Source organism: Diceros bicornis, chromosome 29 (assembly GCF_020826845.1).
Source record: "Diceros bicornis minor isolate mBicDic1 chromosome 29, mDicBic1.mat.cur, whole genome shotgun sequence".
Lineage (NCBI taxonomy): Eukaryota > Metazoa > Chordata > Mammalia > Perissodactyla > Rhinocerotidae > Diceros > Diceros bicornis.
In genome coordinates, this window is record NC_080768.1 from 25,884,212 (window position 1) to 25,904,683 (window position 20,472).

The following is a 20,472-nucleotide window of genomic DNA, read 5'->3' on the forward strand; positions in this document are numbered from 1 at the left end:
CATGGACCGCCCTCAAGGGAAACTATTTTACCAAAGACTCACCCACCAGGGGGAAGCGAACTCCTCCACTCCAGTCCCTTCTAGCCTTCAATGTGAGAGACAGGAAATAGCCAAGTCAGGCTCACTGGAGGACTGAGACCTAATCATAGGACTATAAACACCTCCCCTGCCCCCACTCTTCACCACCACATCAGCAGGGCTCCGTACAATAACAGGGGATACAGGTAAAGAACTGCATGCCTCACAACCTATTTGGGACTCTTTAGGAAAATCCAAAGACAACAGGGGAGACAAAAGCAAGGACACTAAAGGGAATTTTAGCCTCTGACGCAACAGCTGTAGCAAATAGTGAACAGCCTAACTCCTAGCCCGGTCAACATACAGCCTCACAGAAAGGCCTCTCCACCTCAACTCCTTTCACCCTGTTTAATGAGAGAGGCCTGGGTAGGCTGGAAACACTCAAGGACCCTCTTAGAGGTGAGAGTAGGGACACACTGTGGGTCACTTCCACAGCATTTATATACAAGTTACCCACAGGCTACAACAGTTGTCACGTGCAGTATTGCAAGAGTCACAGAGATGTGACCCATCTTAAAAGACGTACGCCAAGCTCCAGAATCACACATTATCAGGGCTGAAAGGATTCCTCTAGTACTGGTCCGGCTCTCACTTTGCAGATGAGAAAACGGAGTTCCAGAAAGGATGCACCCTGTCCAGTATAATATAAATAACGGGAGAGTCACATCTGGAATCCAGCTTCCCTCTCTGAAGAAATATACGTGAAACCAGCAAATATATTGAGCAGGCAGGACTCGGGATGTTATCTTAAAGCAAAGTTTATTTTTTGTCTCAGTATTCCTGGGAGAAAATAATATTTGCTCCATGGTGGAAGTTCTTTCCTTACCTCTGAATGTAAAATACATTTACTTTTAATCATCAGGTTTTCAATTTAGTAATTTATAGTGTCCAGGCCTACAGGAGAAGCAAAACTTCACATTCGACTTGTACAAGTCTCACACTGTCCTTCCTCCCACTCATACACCAAGCTGGGGCTGCTGAGGGCTGACCCCTTGAAATGGGAAAGGAGGTCATTTCCTCTCTTTCCTCCCCCTCCCACAGCAGTTTCTGACCCTGTGATGTTGTGGTTTATGATAAGAAATATATATCCGGTATTCAACCCTGGTTCTAGCACAGAGCTCCCAAAACCCTTGGAATTTCTCAAGTGATGAGAGCGGCAGAGATGTCTTTTGTTATGTTAATTAGGTGACTTTCAGGAAGGACCTAAGGTTGGGGCCTGGTTGCCAGGAGAACCAACCATGTGATTGGAGGGTTGGAATTTTCAGTTCTACTCCCTAAGCTTAGGTGAGTGGAGAGGGGCTGGAGGTTGAACCAATTGCCAATGGCCAATGATTTAATCAGTCATCCCTATGTGATGGAGCCTCCATAAAAACCAAAAAGGACAGGGTTTAGAGAGCTTCCAGGTTGGTGAACACATGGAGATGTGGGGAGAGTGGTGCACTTGGAGAAGGCATAGAAGCTCTGCACCCTTTCCCCATACCTTGCCCTATGCCTCTCTGTCATCTGGCTGTTCCTGAGTTATATTCTTTTGTAATAAAGCAGTAATCTAGTAAAAAATGTTTCTCTGAGTTCTATGAGCTGCTCTAGCAAATTAATCAAACCCAGGATGGGGGTCGTTGGAACCTCCAATCTACAGCCAGTTGGTCAGAAGAACAGAGAACAACCTGGACGCGTGATTGACGTTTGAAAAGGAGGGGGGCAATCTTGTGGGACTGAACCCTCAGCCTGTGGAACCTGATTCTATCTCCAGGTAGACACTAACAGAATTGAGTTGAACTGCAGGACACTCAGGTGGTGTCCAAGAATTGCTAGTTGGTGTGGAACAACCCCCTCCCCCAATGGAATTGGTGATCAGAATGGTTTAGACCCTACTGGGTTGATGCAGGGAGGGCAAGAAGAAGTAAAAGGTGATGGGAAGTTTTTACTTGAATGGTAAGGTTTTAAGATGGTTTCATGCTCTCTGAGTCCAACTCTTTCCCGAGGGGGGCACCTCTGAGAGTTTTCTGAGAATCTTTCCCAGGGATCCACAAACATATTCTGTAAAAGGCCAGGTAATATATATTTTAGGCTTTGCAGGCCATGCAGCCTCTGTTGCAACTGCTCAGCTCCGCCATTAGAATGCCATAGACAGTACGTCAAAGAATGAGTGTGGTTGTGTTCCAATAAACCTGTAGTTACAAAAGCAGGCAGCCAGCCTGCTGGCCATAGAGGGCCAATTCCTCACCTCTCCAACCTTAGGCAGCTCCCACTTACGGCTCCCATGGCCTGGGCAAAGGGATTTATTTTGTGGTTGCCCACTCCCCTCTCAGGCCTTTGGAAAGAGCAGAGCTCTTCCAGCTTCTCCTCTCCTGAAGGCTGGTGCTTTTCTGGAGGGCACTTGAACAGGTTCTAAGACAAGTCTTCATTCCTTCTCTTTGTCGTGGATGCACCAGATCAGGTCCATGAAAAACACTCACAAAGTATTTGCTCCCCAAAAAACTGAGCAGCCAGTCCCCAAACTGTTAATCTACTTCACTCTGCCATCAAAACAGCTAGCCAGGCAGTTCTGGACTTGGATTCCTTGGGCGGGAGTCAAATCCAAGTCTACTCCATCTGTCTAGAGGCTGGGACATGAGTTTTCTGAGTGGTCCTTTGAAACCCACCCCCTTGAGGTAAGAAGACGACACGAGTGGGACTTGGAACAGATTAGCAACACCCTCCAAATAAATAATCTCCACAAATTCCCTTCAATCTCCAACCACACGACCTCTTTTGACCCTTAGCGAAGGTGAATCATCTGACATGCTTTAAAATTTCCATTGGATAGTCAGTCTCACAACTCACCTGGAACATGGCGTCTGTTGTCTTCACACCTCAGACAGACCAAGACAGGAAGTGCCCATTTTCATGCTGTGTGAATAAAGCACTGCTCCCAGGACTGTGCTCGGTAATCGTCAGTTCCCATGTTTCTCTTCCCTCCATCTGAGCTCCAGTCCTCCAGCGTGTATCACACTGGGGATGTCTATTTCTCTAACATAAATTTTTATTTTTATTGTAATAAGAATCTAAAAGGTGTGGTGGACACACACAACGAATTAATGCATGCATGTTCACAATCTCGTTCTTTCCCCCATGGCACATTTTAAATGGCGTCAGGGGGTGGGGCGTGGCTGGCAGAAGGGAAGAGGACAGATTTGAGGGGAGGAGGACAAGAAAGACAAAGTGAAGACTAGCTACGAAAGAATTGTGCTGATGGAAGAGGAGCATGGTGCGGGGAGACAGGGAGGCTGCTGCAGTGGACACTTTGGGCAGATTGATGGGGGAAGAAGAATTTAGGATGCTTAGCTGTGTGCGTGCTGCCCTCTATATAAAGCATTGAACTCTCCTTTCAAGAAAACCTGTAAGAAATATCTATATTACTCTTCGAAGTTTCTGGATCAGTCTTTTTCCTCCCTTTGTTATTGTTGGTGGGGAAGGTTGGTATCAGCAGGCAGAGGTAGACTTCAAGAAGGCTCAGCTATGTTCAGGCTGCATTCCAGGCTGTTGGATAAATACAAGTATTGTCACTTGATTGCAGTGCTCATAGATGTCTTACCAATCACAAGTCATCACTAGGTAGGGTACCGTATGGTCCAGTTTACCCAGAACAGTCCGTATTATCGCCTCTTGTCCCAGCACAATAAGTAACAACACATTCTTTCACTTTCAAAAGTGTCCTGGTTTGGATGATAACAGGATATGGTCACTCTTCCTTTGAGTGACAGCTTTTAACTTCATTGCAGTGCTTCTTACAGCTCATATTGCTTAATATTAAAGTACATTTTATATTACGAAAAAATAGAAGTCATTAATTATTTCTATTGAGAAAAGCAATCTGGGACTTAAAAAAAAACTGTTCAGAGAGTTAGTGACACATTTGATCCTCCCAGTCTCCGGAAATGAGTAGTAATTTAATTAGCTCTGTTGCAAAGGAAGCAACACTGACTCTACATAAATGTGGCCCAAATGTTGCCACGTTCAGCAGCCTGGATACACTTTAACACCAGTAACCCAGGGAACCCATTCTGCCCACACTTCTACACACAGGCAGTTCCCTGCACCAAGACCTCTTGTCCTCCTTCCTCCTAACCAAAATATTTCTAGAACTTTCCAAATAACCAGACTGTCCACATCAGTACCCCAAGACATCTGCTACATTCTTCATTTCCTGCTCTGACTCTTCCTTTTCCAGGTCAGCTGCCTACCAAGGTTCTTGAAGGAGCCACATTCTTGCTACAGCTGATTGAGTTGCAAGTAAGTCCCAATGTCTGAGCAAAGATGCCCTCCCTCAGTGCTCCCAAAGCTGCCTGTCCTCAAGGGGTCGCGGCAGAGCTGGGCTCCATGGAGAACTGCAGGGAAAGGCTCTCTGATGGCCACTGGGTCCCACAGCAGCTTGCTTATGCTCAGAGTGTTTCACTTTCTGGCCCTTTATCCTTATTTCCACTGGGGATCCTGGCAAACCAGAGGGCTTGATAGCAAACTCTGTGTGGTCTCTGTTCTGTTTGTTTCCTCTTTCAACCTCCTTTTGGTCAAAACAAAGTGTCCAATCATATCACTTCATGCACATAGATACTTGGTGAGGCACATGTAAACTTCTAGAAGTATCTAAAACCCAGCCCCGTCCTATCACATAAATACTTTCTAATAATTAGAACGGTTTGACAGTTGAATGATATGCCTGGTTAGATCGTGATTTGCCCCTAATACTGGCAATATTCACGGAGTAACAGGATCTGGGTCATTCCCCAGGGTATAGTAAAAGGACTCCCTTCATTGGGTGAGTACTTCAATGTCAAGGCCATGAAGATACCTGCAATTCTGGGTCTGCGATTCTAAAATTAAATAACTTCCTGTCCATTGACATGCTGAGAGACGTGAAAAAAGGTTTTTTCAATATGGTACATTGATCAGACCGTGTTATTTATAAACTTGGAAAAGAGAATGGACAAAAGATGTATTTTCTAAGCAAAGCTACCCTTTTCCTTACACGATTCTTCTTTTCCCCTCACTCTTAACTAATATTTTGGTTTGGGACAAGACATTTATTTTGGACTCTTTACCCTCTTGGCTAATCTCCTTAGACCTGAACATCAAACCCTTTTAAACCTGCACTTTGTAACAGAGTGGAGGCTGTCTACAGCAGCATGAGTGATGAATGAACTGGCCCCTGCTCTGGGGTGTGCATGGCAAGGTGCCTGGTATGCAATCACTCAGCGTTCCACCTTCCCCTTCAAGGAGATGGGGTTGTTAGGTCTGTTATCACTTCCTGGTTTCCCATCAAGTACTAGTCATCAGGCAGGGTAATTGGCAGGATGTATACCGAGTTATGAGTAATACCCTTTCCTCAACAGCACCTAATTGTTTATTTGGTTGCTGTTGCCATATCGTTAGCCTTTCTTACCAGGGCAAGAGGTCTACCTAGCGGAAGAGCTGACACATTTGTGAGGACAGGAAGTTGCAACAAAGTTTACTACTTTAATTCCATTTGCAGAAAACTTAGGACTTTGGAGACTCAAAGAAAGCCAAGACAGTCTAAATAGTTTATGAATGCTTAGTTACACTCTCACATTTAAAAATATCACTTTACATAAGCTATGCACATGCAAACCATATGTGATATCCATATCCATTTCCTCCTCTGTGCGTGTGTACAAGCCCTGTGCTCTCTCCACCCAACAATTCACTATGCATTCAAGCATGATGAACATGGAAATAATTAATTCTAGAAAATGTAACTCTCACATCGCCATCATTTAAATGTGTGGATGTATACAAATATTTGCATTTACCTTGCAAAAACAATACAGTCAAATATTAAAAAGTACATTTCCTGTCATACGCAAATAAATTAGGAAAGTGACTTTGCTCTGCTGGTGCACAGTGACATGAAAACTTTTCCAACTGAGCCAGGTCTGGCCAAGTGGGAAGCTGTTGCTTGTTGCTTCTGTGCCTTCTTGAACCTTCCCTGTTACATTCTTCCAGTTCCTGATCCTGTTTCTAAACCTGCCTCTCTAGTTTGTAACTTCACGGTGTTATATTTTGGAATTTTGCAGCTCTTTATATAATTCTGTGATCTCTTTGGAGAAATTTGCTCTAAAGAGAGAGTGAGAGAGAGACAGAAAGAGAAATATTCCCCTTCATTCTCTCTATCTTTATTACTATTTTTTTCTCCTTCCGTTTCTCTCCCCTTGCTGTCTCTTTAAACTATTAAAATAATTTTATTAAGTCTGAATACATGAGAAAAGAGCATATTAGGGTTCACTACTTATGCAAAAATATTTAATCATTAGCCAACTGATGGGACTGAGAAATATTACCCTGCATTTTTTTTCTCCTCTGCCCTGCAAGTTTCTGTCACCATTTGGGTTACAGCATAGGATAATGCAAGGAGCAGTAGAATTAGTCTTAGGGACCAAAGTTTGAATTCCTGTTGACTATTACTTGGTTTGACAAGTCATTTAGCCGCCTGAGGATTCCTTCCATTTCATTTGCGCTATGCAAATTTAAGATATATGCAAATATACACATATATGCATGTACATATGTAGATATACATACATATTTTATGTGATCATATAGTCACTATGACCTTCGTTTTCTTCTTTTGCTTTACTCAGTATAAATTCATAGAAATTTTTCTTGCCCAAAATTTTACACAGCCGAAGTTGATTTTTTTGAGGGTATAGTAATATTATTTTTCACTTTGTTTTCAAATAAACAATCAACATCAGGAAGTGGAGGTGTGTTAAATGTCTATAAACATGTGCTCTCCGTGCAGAAGATGTCAGATTTATGCTAACTCTCTGTTATGTAAAGAGATCATCTCTAAATCCCTTGAGTGGCTGTTCAGCTAAAGTTTAGAGTCTGTTAATCTTGTATTTGATGCTAAACCAAATAGGCCCTTGGGGAAGAATTAAGAACAAGCCAGACAGTATAAAATTCTTATTTTCTTAAAGTTGTATAGTATTTGTTGCCTTAGGTATAACCAGGGTGATTACCATACAGGTTAGCTGAGTACACTCTCTACACACATACTTTCCACAATAAAGTGACCTCGGAGTACAGATGGACTAAAGAGATTAAATACTTTTTTGTGTGTGTGAGGAAGATCAGCCCTGAGCTAACATCCGTGCTAATCCTCCTCTTTTTGCTGAGGAGGACCGGCTCTGAGCTAACGTCTATTGCCAATCCTCCTCCTTTTATTTTTCCCCCAAAGCCCCAGTAGATAGTTGCATGTCATAGTTGCACATCTTTCTAGTTGCTGTATGTGGGACGCAGCCCCAGCATGGCCAGAGAAGCGGTGCGTTGGTGTGCGCCTGGGATCCGAACCCGGGCCGCCAGTAGCGGAGCTCGTGCACTTAACCGCTAAGCCATGGCGCCGGCCCCAGAGATTAAATACTTTTATCTCATCATTTACCATTCAGCGTATTGCCCTCTCAGAGACCAGCATGTCATTCATATTAATAGATAAGGTCATGCCTCCAAGACCACAATGAATCAAATTCTGGGGGTGGGGGAAGAGATGAGTAGCAAATCTTGACCTAAATGCCATGAACTTTCTTTTCATATTCTTGAGTCTTAGATTTTGTCCACGGAAATACTCATATGCTCCAAACAATAGGAAATAGAAAAGATTCATCAGTAATTAGCAAAACTTGAAGGAAACAAAACTGAACATGAATTCCTAAGAAACAGATTTTTTAAACACCAACTCTCCTTTGGGCTGATATTACGGTAACCTAAAATATGTTCTTTCGTCTCAGGAAAATTATTATCTGTGAACATGTTTTTCTGTTAAAATACAAATTTTGCCTAAAGTCTAAGTTAAAGTGAAAATAGCTCAAATACTTCTCCATAAGGCTAGATGATTTTTTTTTTAATTGGAAGTTATATGCACAATAATCTCCTGTGTTTATTGCTTTTGCCGAAGGTTTTTTTCAGAGATTCTTTGGAGCTTGTTTTTATATTTGTGAATAAGATTATTTCTCTTTTTTCCATTTCTTCTGTTTGGACGTAGCTCTGTTAGATGCTTCAGTAACTTCCGGGTCCCACCATTGCTTCCAGATACTACAGCAGCTTTCATTTGGAGCCAGGGCTCTGGCTGGGACCTGCTGCCTCTCTTGGATACCACGCTGGGCACCGGGCGCCAGGTCACTCTCCTGCTGAGCAGTGCCAGGCTGCCAGGTGCGTCAGTCTCTGCCGTCCTGCTGGCACCATTACCCGCTGCTGTTTACTTTCACCCCAGATACCCTGGAGCCCACACAGCGGGTTCTGAGATAGTGAAACCTCAGGGTTGGGGTTGGGGGAGGGGTGCGGAGTTGCACAATGATCCTCAGAAAAGTGGGAGAGGACTCAACGCCCTTTGTGTGCTATGCTCCGTGAAAGTGGTCCAAACGCCAGGCGGCTTGAACCCAAGTGTTTTGTGAAGCAGCTGTATTCACTTTATATTATCACTCTACTTATATTCTGTTCAAAACAAGACTCAGGCATGAGTCCACGGGCTGGACCAGGAGACAGATCTGAACGATACACACGGCCATCGTTTCCCTGGATGACTCCATCTTTAGTCTTGTGAGAAGCAGGTCGGCCTGCCCCACTTTCCCTTAGGACCAGTTTTACGTATGTGTGTGCTTTTGTTCTCTAGGGGTCATTTTGGTTTTCATGTAAATAGACTGCTATTTCCCAGGCTGCGTCTGAGTCCCAAAGTTGGACGTACTTCAGGCTTAACCTGGCACGACATTCCATATAATGCAAACTTTCCTAGTGAGAACATGAAGAGAAGGAGGGGAGAATATTCCCAAAGCCCTTAAGTAAACTTATTCATTGTGAACGTCTGCTTTAATATATGCAGACTCTTAATTCATATAGCCGTAGTTTCTTTACTTCTCTGCGCCTCAGTCTCCCCATCTGTAAAGTGGGGATAATAATAGTATTCAATTCATAGGGCTTCTGTGAAGCTTAAAGAGTTAATAAATGTTTCATGCTTAGAAAAGGGCTTATATGGTGACTGCTATTTAAGTGTTAGCTATAATTATTTTCCTAGCTTTTTCTAATTCATTTGGTCATATCCTGTACTTCATTAGCTAACTTAGTGGTTTTCACAGGTGACCTAAGTCTGCTTGTTTTTCCCTTTCTCTTTTTTATTTTTGTCTCTCTACTTCCTGTGTTAGGATTTTCCTTTGAAACATCCTTCCTGCTTTTGTTGAACCCTTTTCCTATGATTCCTGATATGGTTCATTTCTCATTCAGTTTTTCCTTCCCACCCTAGGCAAAATGGGAGGGTAGGCGGTACATAGGAGTCAAATCAAGGGCAAGCGGGATTTGTAATAAGTGAGGCCGGATCCAGGTGAGAGGGATGTATTAATAAATTATCCCAGAGGAGGAGGGGCGGAGGGGGGCTGGGAGGAAAGCATGCCGTGCTCCCCACAGCCTCCTCCAAGTTCAGGGACTGAATGGGCCTTGATGGAGAGTCAGGAAGTGGAAGTCCCAGCCCTGCCCCTACTCACCCTGTACCCCTGTGGCTTCAGCAAACTCAGGGCACCCCCAGGGCTGTCGTACTCCAAACGCAGCATGCTTCTCAAATCTGGGTCTTTGTGCGGTCATTCTTTCTTCCTGGAATGAGCACCACTTCTCTCTTAGGGAAAACCATACTCCACCTTTCAAGACCTAGCTCAGGGAGTCTGAGAAGCCTTCCCCCTCCCCCATATCCTTGACAGGCCCTATTCTTTGCCGGCATCTTCTTTCCTCTCACCACCAGCATGGAACTTACCAGGGGTCTGCGCGATGATACGGGCTTATTTCTCTAATGCGAGTGTGAGCCCTGGGTGGGCTGGGACTTTGTGTCCCTAGGCCTACTAACAGTTTGGCACATAGTGACTGCTCAATTTGATGGTGACATGACAGATTGAACAACAGAAGAGGGAAGATAAAAGAGATGAGATGAGTCGATAAGAGGTGTTAAATAACAAAATTCAACTGAGTACACTTTAAAGATCTTATTGGCTTTATTCAACGATAGAGCAGCATCCAGTCTAGCAGATAGAAAGGAGCTCTGAGGAGCTGTAGGAAATGAAAGACTTTTACAGGCAGAAGGGGGCTGGACAAGGAAGTTTCACTGGCAAAAAGCAGATTGGTTGTGACAAGGTCATCTTCCTTTAGGGGACGGTAGGGGTTTGTCGGGCAGATGACCTCACCTGTGCTGATCAGGCGATTCTTTATTGACTGGTTTACGATTCCATTTCTGGGAGAGCCGAAACTGTAATTAAATCTCGGTTTGGTGACGTGGAGCTTAGCATAAGTGATTCCATTTTGGGCTTGTTGTTTTGTTTTTAACAGAGGTGAGGTTGTCCATGTATAAAGAATGAGAGGCTATTAGAAGCAAAACTCCCTCTAAGTCCAGGATAGTAAGATGTCCCCATGTTGTGAGAAGTAAGCAAGAACAGTGGCAGGAGGATATTGTGAGGAAGAATGCAGTGCCCTCCCTCCTGTGAATGAGGGGCTTGACTGGACCTTACTCTGAGACCTCCATCCACTTGGTTGGTTCAGCTGCGCCTCCTACACATAACCCCCACTGCTCCACATGGCTGAGGTCAAGTTCACAGCTCTCCGTTCACTCCTTCCTGACTATGCAATTGGCCACTCCCAGGATGGGAAGGGACACGAGAAGGGGGCAGGGTCCAAGCATGGAAAGCACACACTGTGAGCATCAAGGACCAGCAAAACCAGCCAACCTCCCCAGCTGCCAAAGGCTTCTTTCCCCATAGCTGGAGACTATGCTTCATGCCCTGCTCTGCTCACAGAAGTGGCTTTCAGAGCCCATCAGAACCAGGGGCTCCCAGTTCAGTGCTCCAAGCAGCCTACCTGCCCCAGCTCCAGGTTTTGGGCCTCTCAGCCTCCTGTGGCCTGAGGCCTCAAGTCCACGGTGGTGGTCCCATCTCATGAAGGCCTATGGCACCTCTGTGGAAACGACTTTTTTCAAGTCATAGTCTGTGTTCCACAATTAGGCCACTGTAGTCTTCTCCCAGCCGCCAGATCTCATCTTGGGCAGTGCTGAGCCCATTGGTGCCATTTCTGAGTCAGTGAACTGTTATGAGTTCCAGTCCATTCTGCTGAGAAAATGGAATTCTGCAAGGGTTCGTGGGAGTGACCTCTGGAAAGTGGTGCAAATGCAGACCTATTGTTTCTCAGCTCAGTGACTAAATATTTGCTGATTGCCTGCTATGTGCCTGGGGAAAGACACCACCTCGCTGTGTCCTCTACTGAGCGACTCTTCCTTCCTCACGGAGGTTGCAGGTGGAGGCAAGTGGCTTCCTCCTACTCACTCCCAGGGAGCCCAGAGGAGCAAACCCATCCAAGGAGCAACAAAAAGATTCGATTTGTTGGAAGAAGAGAATGCGTGGGACTCAGTGGATGAATCCTGTGCCAAGAGTCCCCCCTGTGCCCTAGAGCAGAGGAGAGGGACTAACCTCCTGTTCCCTGTTGGGGGTGGAGGGCCAACCCGGCTCTCCACCTCTTTTGGCCCCAGTTTTGTTCACGTCTACGTAGGCCTCCTCTCTGCCCTCTGACTCATCGACCTTGACAGGGAGGGGCTGTTACCTAGACGCATTCCATCAGGCTGACCTCAGCAGTCAGCCCTGACCTCGCCCAGTCTGCAAGGGCACTCCGGGCACTAGTTCATGACCACTGCAGCGTCCTGCCTCCCCTCACGGCCTCACTCTGTGAGTAGGCAACTTTCACAGGAACTGCGCAAGTAACACCTTCTCAGAGTTCTTTGCTCTTCCACACTGAGGGAGGCTGGTGCAGAGTAGCAAGACAAACTCTTACTCAGAGGGGTCTGTGGACCAGGAAACGAGATCACCAGAGCAGTGTTTTGGGGGTTCTGTTCCACAGTTGAGATCATTTGTGGAACAATAGGACGTATTCTTGGTCACAGGCACCTATGTGGTGAAGAAAAGCTACTGAGGGACCCTCCCCTTCAGCCAGGCTGGGAAGAACACCAGGAAGGCAAAAGGTGGCTGTGGGGAAGAGGTGGGTCTGGGGAGTGAGTCTTCTCCATCTTCGTGAGTCCATGTGGAAAATCCTAGTACAAGTATGAAAACAGCTTTCTGAGGGACAATGGAAAGGGTTAGGTTGGTTCAAAGGACATAATGAGGTCTACTGATTCAGATGAAACTTTGAAAGAAAGCTGAAAATTTAGGCCTCCACTTGGCCTCTGACTCATGGCATAACCAGATGATGGGGTGACTCTGACATCCCCCAGTTTCCTTCTTTTTTTAAATGGAGCTAATGATATCTCCTGTCATCTCCCAAAAAGTTACAGAAGGAACATAAGCACTTAGACAGTGGTGCATTATAGTAAAAAACTCACTCGAGTTCAGTCATGCTACAACAGGACTTGGAGTGACGGGATAAATGATGGGGAAAGACCAGGTGTGGTAGAGAAATTCCTCTCCAACTGCTGGGTTAGGATTCCAGGTCTGAAGCTCTGCCTAGGAAGGTGGGCAGACTCAGAAAGGAAATGTACAGCATCCCCTGAGGGCTGGCCACCTAGACAGGGCTGATGGGAAATATGTATGGATAGGGGAACTCTCATGGCAGTATTTTATCAAAGGGAAATGTCTCCCCACTAACAGAAGGTGGAAATCAAAAGAAAGCCAAAGAGGGTGAGAGAAAGATAATGTGAGAAGAGGAAAAAAGAAAGAACCAATGTCTGATATAGAGGGACTCATTGTCAGGAGAAAACTAATGTTAAAATTCAAGAAAGTCTCTCTTCCACTAAGCCATTAGGCCATCTTGAGGAAGCCTTAACTTCTTGGAGAAATGCTTCAGATAAACACAAAGACTATGGATGGATATTCCAGACGAATTGTGGTGAGAAAGAGAACAGGATAGAGGCTGTTCTTTAGTGACTTTGCGAATAGTAACTGTAGAGGATCTTATTCATATATTTAAATAACTTGAATCATAAGTTAAGAGAATTGTTGCATCCGGTCATTAACAGTTTATCCTGTGCCACCTCCTCGGCCCCAAACAAGGCCCTCAGAGCACCTATGAAGCACAGAAGAGGCTGACTCAGACGCCACCCCAGGGCCACCGACCACATGGATGGCAGTGACAGAGTACCCCTGACCAGAGCCCCCTGGGAGTCAGGCAGGCCGGGAGGCCTTGTCCTTTGCACACAGTCCTCAGCTGCGTCTGGCTAGTATTTAACAAGAATGGTCATGTCCAGTCCCTTTTTGGGTTGGAGTGAGCCAGTTGTCTGAGACAAACCTCAGCATGCTGCCAGACCGTCTAAACGAAGAATCATGGTTAAAACTTGACAGGAAAAATAAATCCATGAATTCCCAAGCCGAATATCAAGGTAAGGTGCTGAGGTTGCATTAATGATGAAGTTCTCCAACATCTGTGAAAAGGCAGAAAGCTCCACTGCTAAAAAGACAGAAGCAGTACCCATTGGTTTTTTTATTTTTATTTTTTATTTTATCATTTTTTTTTTGCGAGGACCATCGGCCCTGAGCTAACATTTGCCAATCCTCCTCTTTTTGCTAAGAAAGACTGGCCCTGGGCTAACGTCTGTGCCTGTCTTCCTTCACTTTATATGGAACGCTGCCACAGCATGGCTTGACAAGCTGTGCGTCGGTGCGCGCCTGGGATCCGAACCCAGGCCATCAGCAGCGGAGCACACGCGCGCTTAACCGCTTGCGCCACCGGGCCGGCCTCATCATTGGTTTTTTAAAGGGAAATAGCCTCTGGAGAACCACAAAACTGGAAAAGACATTACAGATTATCTTTAATGTAAGCCCTGGGCTAAATTTTTCCCAAAAAGATTTTAGATGGACTGATATAAGAAAATAAACATATTTATAAGTGATTACTAATAGTGAGGTGGTGCTTGAGAGACAGAAAAATAAAAGCTGTAGTTTTAATCAGGCTTTAAGGAACTCCAAGTAAGTCTATGCTTGAGCAAAAAACCCAGCTCATTCATGGTCTGGAAATCAGCCCTGGATGCTCATAGCAATGCCTTCCCATTCCCGCCACAGTCTGCATTCTCTACCTCACCAATTCCTCCTACCTTGTGCAGTGGAGTCCTTACCCCTGAGAGATACCTAGAAGAGCAGGGGCCACAGTGGAGGCCAATGATAATATCAAGAACAACCCCCCAAAGACCCTTCTCCACACACAGCCCCAACGGACGGATGGTACGGGGGTTCTTTCAGTACAGGCATTCTGAGGGAAATGAAGGAGGATTTTAGGCTATGACATCCAATAAGGTGATATCTTTGTTAGGAGGGTAAATGAATGAAGAATTTTATGGAAAAGAATTTGCAATATAACACAAGAGGTTTACAATGTTCATATCACCTCAATGCTTCCCTCCCAAGAGAATCATCAGAAATGCTCCCTCCCACACATAAAACGTGTAAAATTAAAATTAGAAAGACTGGCAACGCCAAGTCATGTGGAGGAGCTGGAACTCTCATACACTGCAGGCGAGTACTGTATGTATAATTGTACAACTACTCCAGAAAACTATTTAGCAGGTTCTAAAAAATTAGACTAGGATCTACCTTATGACCCATTCATTCTATTCCTAGGTGTTTACGCAAGAGAAAAGAAAGCATATGTCCATATGAAGACTTGTGCTTGAATGTCCTTAGCAGTAGTTTTATAAAACTACAAACAACTCAGATATCTATAAACGGTGATGAATACCACGTGGTATATCCATACAATGGAAATCTACTCAACAATAAAAAGGAATAAACTACTGATATACATAACAACAGAGATTAATCTCAAAATAATTAATGCTGAGTGAAAAGGGTAAGAGTTCTATAATTCCATTTATATACAATTCTAAAAAATGCACATCAATGTATAGTGAAAGAAAGCATATCAATGGCTACTTGGGGATGGGACAGGTGGGGCAAGGCAGGAGGGAGGGGTTACAGTGGGCCACAAGGAAACTTTTGGGGGTGAAGAACAAGTTCATTGTCTTGGTTGTGGCATGATTTCATGGGTGCATACTGTAGGGGAGGAAGAAATTTTTCTCTACCCTTTTAAGTTCTTCTGGCTGGTCTAAGAATTAAATTGACATGAGACAGAATAATAGGAGAAAATCAAACAAAGATTAATAACATGCGTACATAGGAGAGACCCAAGAAAAGAGTAACTGAGTAACTTGCCAAAAAGGCTGAAGCCACTACCTCAAATACCATCTTCAGCTAACAAGAATGTTGGAGGTAGTGGTTTGGAACTTCAAAGAGGAAGAAGGCAATTCACATGGAGATGGAAAAGCCAATGTTTGGTAAACAAATGTTTGCCATGCCTTGCAAAAACAATGGGGCATAGAAAGGACTTTGATCAAATGGGCCTTGCTAGTTTCCTCCCTGTCTACCACACCCAGTTCATAGTATACTATGGTTATCTATAGTGATAGCTCCTTCCTGGAACAGGCCTTCTATCTTAAATTCTTTTAGGCAGTTAGGGGTAAGGTCAAAGTTTTTCCTGAGTCTTGTGTTCTTAAAAATAATCAGCTGAAAATAATCCTCAAGCCAAAGACACACATTTTGGGGTGGCAAATTCTGCTCCCCTACAATTCATATGTCAAAACTTACCAAATCTAAAATTTAAATTTAAATTTAAATATGTGCAGCTTGTTATATATCAATTATACTTCAAAATAACTGTTAAAAAATAAAATGTCCTTTTTGCCCTTGTCTATCTTGCATACTTCGAATTATCCCTCAAATTTCACCTCCAACGTCACTTCCTCTGTGATCTTTCCTGGTTCCTCCCCTCCCCCACTTCATAAGGCAAAATTAGCTTTTTCCTCCTCTGTGCTCTCCTAGTACCTTAGCTCATATTGTTACCACACAAAGGGCACGATCTGCTTGTCGTGAGACAAAAGCCAATCGTCAAGAGGCAAGATGGTGGAAAAGAAAGGGCAGTTTATTGCAGCTTGCTGGCAAAGGGGAAGATGGCCGACTAACGTCTCAAAGAACCTCTTACAGAACAAAGACTACAGGCCAGTTATATAGAGGGCTGGTCTCCGAGTAGGGGAGGCATCTGGTCCCAAGGGTGGGGGCATCCATCTGATCACTGGGTGGAGGCATCTGGTGTCAGGGTGGGGACATCTATCTGGTCTTAGTTCCTGTCAGTCTTTGGTGTTACTGGATATGCATCAGAGACTGGAGCAACGTCCTATACCCTGATCTTTCAGTTGTCATTGATGATGGCTATCAGCATAGACTCTCGGCTCGGGGGTCATCACATTCCTAAGGAACTCAAAAGAATAAAGTTATGAACGTATAGGAGCTGGGAAGGGCCATAAAGTCTAGAGTTAGTCAGAGGTCATTCCAAGTCACAATATGGTTTCCCCTCTACAATATGGCTTCCCTTATGTCAGCCCTGTATTGAGCCAGTATCAATATCTCCATTATAGTTCATATTTATGTTTATGTTTATAGTTCATATTTATGTCACTCTAATAATTTCTTTATTGTCTTTTCTCTTTTCAACCATTCCTGTTGATAGTCTAATCAACACTAAGATGCTTAGAAATGTTTATGATGAAAGTAACATCTTAAAAATTACTTGATCAGCACCATGAGCTCTTAAGTGGAAACGTATTACAAAAACCTAATAAATAACTCATAAAGAAATGCATAAAGCTATTGTTTAACTAAAGCAACTCGTCATGACAGAAAATTGTAATGCCTGGCAAAAGCAGAGGGAACCATGCAGTTTAATTAGCATAATAGTAAAAGGAAACCTGGGAATAGAGAGCTTGTCTTGGACTTGGCTTTTGTGTAATTATCTTTAAAAATATCTTCCCTTCAGACTGCCTTGTGCAATTAAAACATTGATTAGAAATTAAAAGTTATAAAATACTTCATTTTTTTATGAGTCCAGTCTAAAAGCTAGAGAAACTATATGAGGCTCCCAGTTACCATCTAGGACTTGGAGAAGAAAAATTGTAAATCCAAGATCACAGTTTTATTTTATTAAACTAAATCTTTTGGGTGATCTTGGAAAAACCAATTAACCTACTCACTTTCAGTTACCCCATTTACCAATCTAATGATCTAAAAGTCAGAAGACAAAACTAGACAACTTTACACCTCCACAGGCAAGCCAACCTTTGGATTTCAGTTTCCTTGTCTTTTAAATGGGGACAGCAGGACTTGCTGTCTCTGAATCACAACATGAAAATACTTTAAAAACATCACGTGTGATCCAGCAATTCCACTCCTAGGTACATGCCCAAAAGAGGTAAAAACATACCTCCACACAAACACTGGGACCTGAATGCTCACAGAAGCTTTATTCGTGATAGCCAAGGAGTGGAAACAACCCAGATGTCCATCAACTGACGAATGGACAAATAAAATGTAGTATATGCACACAGTGGAATATTATTTGGCAATAATAAGAAAAGAAGTACTATGTGTTACAACACAGATAAACCTTGAAAATATTACACTGCATGAAAGAAGACAGTCACAGAAGAGCATATATCATATGGTTCCCTTTCTATGAAATGTCCAGAATAGGCAAAAGTACAAAGATGGAGAGTAGATTAAGAGTCGCCTGGGCCTGGGAGGAATGAGGCCTTGGGAGGTGATGGCTAACATGTAGGGGTTTCTTTTTGGAGTAGTAAAAATGTCATAAAATTGATTGTGGTGATGGATGCAAAACTCTGTGAATATACTAAAAGCCATTGAAGTGTACACTATAAATGGGTGAATTGTATGGTATGTAAATATATCTCAATAAAGTTGTTAAAAAATAAAGCATTTATGATTATTGAATACTATGCTTAAAGGTTGTGGATCTGGAGATATGAAAGGTGTACAACAGCACTTCTCAAATTTTAATGTGCACACAGATCACCTGGGGATCTTGTTAAAATGTGGACTCTGATTCAGGTGGTCCTGGGTGGTGCCAGAGATTTTGCATTTCTAACAATCTCCCAGGGGATGCAGATGATGCTAGCTTGGGGATCATGTTTTTTTTTTTTTTTAATCAATTCTTTTCTTTTTTTTTTGGCAGGGAAAGATTTGCCCTGAGCCAACATCTGTTGCCAAGCTCCAGTGCATGGTTGTATATCCTAGTTGTAAGTTCTTCTAGTTCTTCTATGTGAGCCATCACCATAGCATGGCAGCTGACAGACAGATGATATGGTTCTGCAACTGGGAAATGAACCCAGGCCACTGACGTGGCAAGAACACCAAAATTTAACCATTAGGCCGTCAGGGCTGGCTCTGTGGATCATGTTTTAAAGGATGTATAGGATAAATCCTTTTTCCTTGAAGAAATTGCAAAGGAACTGGTGAGACAGCCGGAGAATATCGATTAAAGAGAATATGTTTGAGAGAGGTGTGTGTGTGCAGACTCTAAGTGCTATACAATTTTGTGAGGATTATCCAAGTTCCAGTGCTTAGAAACTCTCTAAGCTAATGACCATAACTTTTTTCAAGATCTGACTCAATACTAACTTATTTTGGCCGTCGTTTCCTGACTATCATTGTCTTAAGCCAATAATGCTCTCTTTGCTTCTATCAGTCTCACATAAAAAAGTCACAGGACATGGTCATACCTTTGATCTCTAGTGTTTACCCATATGGCTACCCTGTTCATTACTAAGGATGCTGGACAGGTGGTTTACAACTGAGAATGAGAGTCTTACTTGGTGTAAATTGACTTTGGGGAAATTTCTGAGACTATCATAGCTCTTGGTAACTGAACAATGCTACAAATTTCTATCAATCAATAAAGCAATGACTGAGGAAACTGCTTGGGGCTCAGAGCACCAAACAGCAATCACATTAGAGCTCAGTGATTGACAGACAGAAAATATAACTTCTCACCCCAGGATTGTGGCACATCACACGTTTCATCTGAAGGCAGACAAATTTCCTGAGGAGGTCTACGGCCGCAAGAACGAGTTAAATAGGAAGATTTACATATTTCTACCTCTTCTGTAATATTTTTTAAAAATCTAATTTTAGCATCCCTCGAGATCCCAGATTTTACCAAGAGCTCGATATTACCAACTCAGGTGGAAACTTTAAAAGAGGTTTTAGGACCTCGATGGCACACACAGCAGCCTCTGCACACTTTGGAGAGCTTTAGTTCTTGTCAAGACCCTCGTATTTTCTTAACTTCCTCCGAACTTTCTGGATGATGGGAGCTGGAGGAAAGGTGTAGCACCCACAGATCGTCCTGCTGCAGCCAGAAAGAGTCCACTGCAGTCAGCCTCTGACTCCGGATTCAGGGAATATAGGCATTCTCAGCCAAAGCAAACACTTCCTCATCTGGGAGGCCCACTGAGTGACAAGTGGCTTTTGATGTGGACATGACTCCCCCAGAGAGCTATTTGTTTGGAGGCTGGGGGGCCAGGGAAGAAGCTTGTCCGTGGAGATGCAGTGTTAATCACATTTGTGCTTCCTGCAATGTGAGCCTCATGGGTTTGGGTAGGAGCGATCACCCTGGCACTTTAACAGGAAAGTTGCTTCTGAAACCAGATTCTCCCTGGCAGAACCCTGACATGCCTTTATTAGGGCCAATGAAATAATCTGCTGAGGAGTTAGCTCACTTTCACAGACCTCTCTGACCAGAAATGGAGAGAAACCAGGCAGAGGGCTGAACTCCACCAAATGTAGCTGTCAGCGACACTGGGATAGGTTCCTGAGGTTTATGGATTCTTTATCCCAGAAATTCTTTTGGAAAATTGAATTCCTGTCATAAAAACATAACACTGAGAAGCAGCTCAAAAACCAGGCACCCTTAGGGCTATTGCTAAGAAATAGAAATGTGTCTTAAAGCTGATCCAAATTTGGGGAAATGCAGAGAGCAGAGCCCTACATAATGGAATTTTTCACTCAACAGTATTCCTTTAAAATCTCTGACAAACATTTGTAAACTTCCGTACACTTATGGATTCAGGTGGTTCTCATCAAATTTCATCCTAAATTTTATTTAAGCATTGAAGACAAATATTAGGGAGTCACATGAGATTCTCTGTTGTAAGTAATTTAGTAAATGTGCTGGCTGTAGACCTGCTAAGATCAGCGGGTGTCCAGAATGCCTTTGTAGGGGATCAGGATTGGCCATCCCGAAATGTATCTCTTTGCCTTGAGTATTTTTGAGAACAAAAGACTCTGAAAGAAACTTTGGCCTTCCCCCTAACTGCCTAAAAGAATTTGAGATAAAAGGCCTGTCCCCAGGACAGACCATCACCATACATAACTCTGGGTATCCATAGACTGGGAAGGTCCTTGCTAAGCCCATTCTTATCAAACTTTTATCCACCAAACATTTGCTTTTCCATCTCCATGTGAATTGCCTTCCTCCCCTTTGAAGCCCCAAACC